This window comes from Mirounga leonina, unplaced genomic scaffold, assembly GCF_011800145.1.
Source record: "Mirounga leonina isolate KUSES-001 unplaced genomic scaffold, KU_Mleo_1.0 Mir_101490, whole genome shotgun sequence".
Classification (NCBI taxonomy): Eukaryota; Metazoa; Chordata; class Mammalia; order Carnivora; family Phocidae; genus Mirounga; species Mirounga leonina.
This window is the reverse complement of record NW_023270137.1, coordinates 18,698-22,629: the sequence shown is the minus strand read 5'-3', so window position 1 is coordinate 22,629 and position 3,932 is coordinate 18,698. Positions and strand designations below refer to the sequence as shown.

Genomic DNA, 3,932 nt, shown 5'->3' with positions numbered 1-3,932 from the left:
AAGGGAAACTAAAGCAACAGTGAACTTTTGGGACTTCATCAAAATAGAAAGCTTCTGCACAGCAAAGGAAGCAGTCAACAAAAATAAAAGGCAACCCATGGAATAGGAGAAGATATTTGCAAATGATATTTCAGATAAAGGGCCTGTATCCAAGGTCTATAAAGAACTTCCCAAATTCAACACCCAGAAAACAATTAATCCAGTCAAGAAATGGGCAGAAGACATGAACAGACACTTCTCCAAAGAAGACAGACAAATGGCTAACAGACACATGAAAAAAGGTTCAACATCACTAGCTATCAGGAAAATTCAAATCAAAACCACAAAACGAGTTAAAATGGCAAATATTAACAAGGCAAATATTAACAAGGCAGGAAACAACAAATGTTGGCGAGAATGTAGAGAAAGGAGAAAGCTCTTACACTGTTGGTGGGAATGCAAGCTGGTACAGCCACTCTGGAAAACAGTATGGAGTTTCCTCAAGACGTTAAAAATAGAGCTACCCTATGACCCAGCAATTGCACTTGTAGGTATTTACCCCAACGATACAGATATAGGCAAAAGAAGGGGCACATGCACCCCAGTGTTCATAGCAGTAAAGTCCACAATAACCTAACTGTAGAAGGAGCCGAGATGCCCTTCAACAGATGAATGGATAAAGAAGATGTGGCTCATATATACAGTGGAATATTACTCAGCCATCAGAAAGGATGAATACCCACCATTTGCATCGACATGGATGGAACTTGAGGGGATTATGCTAAGTGAAATAAGTCAATCAGAGAAACACAATTATTATAAGTTTTCACTCACATGTGGACCATAAGCAATAGCATGGAGGATCATAGGGCAAGGTAGGGAAAACTGAATGGAAAGAAACCAGAGAGGGAGATAAACCATGAGAGACTCTGGACTCTGGGAAACAAACTGAGGGTTACAGAAGGGAGGGGGGTGGGGGGGTGTGGTAACAGGGTGATGGGTATTAAGGAGGGCATGTGTTGTGATGAGCCCTGGGTGTTATATGCAACTAATGAATCATTGAAAACTCCATCAAAAATCAATGTTGTACTATACGTTGGCTAATTGAACATAATAATAATAAAAAGAGAGAACTTATCAAACACAATGCATATAAAGCAAACAAACAAACAAACAAAAATCAGTTAAAAAATGGGCAGAACACATGAGTAGACATTTCTCCAAAGATGTACAAATGGCCAACAGATACATGAAAAAAATGCCCAAGATCACCAGCATCAGGAAAATCCAAATCAAAACCACAATGAGATACCACCTCACACCAGTCAGAATGGCTAAATTTAACAACTGAGGAAACAACAGATGTTGGCAAGGATGCAGAGAAAGGAGAACCCTCTTACACTCTTGGTGGGAATGCAAAATGGAGCAGCCACTCTGGAAAACAGTATGGAGGTTCCTCAAAAAGTTTAAAATAGAGCTACTGTATGACCTAGCAATTACACTACTAGGTATTTATCTAAAGGATACCAGCATAGTCATTCAAAGGGGCACATGCACCCCAATATTTATAGCAGTAATATTCACAATAGCCAAAATATGTAAAGAGCCCAGATATCCATGGACAAATGAATGAATAAAGAAGAGGTGGTATGTATTTACAATGGAATATTACTCAGCCGTCAAAAAGAATGAAATCTTGGTCGGGCGGTTTGAACAAGACGAAGACGGAACCGAAGCCGGGCACAGGCGGTGGATGCGGTCCTGCCAAGAGCCGATGGCAGTGAACGTATATTCAACATCAGTCACCAGTGATAACCTAAGTCGACATGACACGCTGACCTGGATCAATGAGTCTCTGGAGCTGCATCTGACGAAGATTGAACAGTTGTGCTCAGGGGCTGCCTACTGTCAGTTTATGGACATGTTGTTCCCTGGCTCCATTGCCTTGAAGAAAGTGAAATTCCAGGCTAAGCTAGAACATGAATACATCCAGAACTTCAAAATACTACAAGCAGGTTTTAAGAGAACGGGTGTTGACAAAATAATTCCTGTGGACAAATAGTAAAAGGACAGTTTCAGGACAATTTTGAATTTGTTCAGTGGTTCAAGAAGTTTTTTGATGCAAACTATAATGGAAAAGACTATGACCCCATAGCTGCCAGACAAGGTCAAGAAACTGCAGTAGCTCCCTCCCTTGTTGCTCCAGCTCTGAACAAACAGAAGAAACCTCCCAGCTCCAGCAGTGCAGCTCCACAGAGGCCCATTGCAACACACAGAACTACTGCAACCCGTAAGGCTGGCCCGGGTGTGGTGCAAAAGAATCCTGGTGTGGGCAACGGGGATGACGAAGCAGCTGAATTGATGCAGCAGGTCAACGTATTGAAACTCACCTTCGAAGACTTGGAGAAAGAAAGAGATTTCTACTTTGGAAAGCTAAGGAACATTGAATTGATTTGCCAGGAGAACGAGGGGGAAAACAACCCGGTATTGCAGAGGATCGTGGACATTCTGTATGCCACAGATGAAGGCTTTGTGATACCTGATGAAGGGGGCCCACAGGAGGAGCAAGAAGAGTATTAACAGCCTGGACCAGCAGAACAACATCCGAATTCTTCACTCCAAATCATGTGCTTAACTGTAAAATACCCCCTTTTATTATTCTTAGAGGACTCACTGGTTTCTTTTCATGAGCAAACAGTACCTCTTCTTAAAGTGCACTTTGCAGAAGTTTCACCCCTTTTCCAATGACTTTGAGTTAGGAGCTTTTACCCTGTAGCAGAGCAGTATTAACATCTAGTTGGGTCACCTAGGGAACAAAGAGGCTGACCATGGGGCTCACCGTGTGGACGCTGGTAACGCTGATTGCTGGAGAAAGTGTTTCTATGTGATACACTGAGGTGGAGACCTCAGTAGAGAAATGTAAAGACTGATTTGAATTTTAAGCTAATGTGAAATCTTAGCAGAGAACGTTTTAATAAATAAATGCCTTAAGAGTAAAAAAAAGAAAATGAAATCTTGTCATTTGCAATGATATGGATGGGACTAGAGGCTATTTTGCTAAGCAAAATAAGTTAGTCAGAGAAAGACAAATACGGAATGATTTCACTCATGTGGAATTTAAGAAACAAAACAGGTGAACATAGGGGAAGAGAAGGAAAAATAAAACAAGATGAAAACAGAGAGGAAGACAAATCATAAGAGATTCTTAACTATCGGAGACAAACTGAGGGTTGCTGGAGGGCAGGTGGGTGGGAGGATGCGTTAACTGGGTGATGGGTATTAAGGAGGGCACTTGAAGTAGTGAGCACTCAGTGTTGTGTGCAACTGATGAATCACTAAAGTCTACCTCTGAAACTAATAATGCAGTATATGTTAATTAAAAAAAAAAGGAATTATGCTAAATCTACTCTGCCTGTGCTATATAATGGAACAAAAATGCCTGAATGACAGCAGATCTATTCACAACTTGGTTTACTGAATATCTTAATCCACAGTTGAGATCCACTGCTCAGAAAAAAAAAAAAAAATCCCTTCAAAATACTATAACTGCTCATTCACATGGCAACTGGTCACCCAAGAGCTCTGATGGAGAAGTACAAGATTAGTGTTTTCATCCTTGCTAACACAACATCCATTTTCTAGCCCATATATTTTTATTCTCACCTTTTATTATTTAATAAATACATTGTGTAAGGCTATAGCTGTCATAGGTACTGATTCCTCTGCTGGATGTGGGCAAAGTAAATTGAAAACCTTCTGGAAAGGATTCACCATTGTACCTGACATTAAAAAACATTTGTAATTCATGGGAAGAGGTCAAAATATCAACATTAACAAGAGTTTGGAAGAAGTTGATTCCAACCCTCATGGGTGACTTTGAGGGGCTCAAGACTTCAGTGGGGGAAGTAACTGCAGATGTTTTGGAAATATCAAGAGAACAAAATTAAAAGTGG

General features: G+C 40.6%; 1 pseudogene; it reads left to right on the top strand.

Annotated features, from left to right (window-relative positions):
* Nucleotides 1-1,585: 1,585 nt before the first annotated feature.
* LOC118026064 lies at nt 1,586-2,995 on the top strand (annotated as a pseudogene).
* The last annotated feature ends 937 nt before the right edge of the window (nt 2,996-3,932 follow it).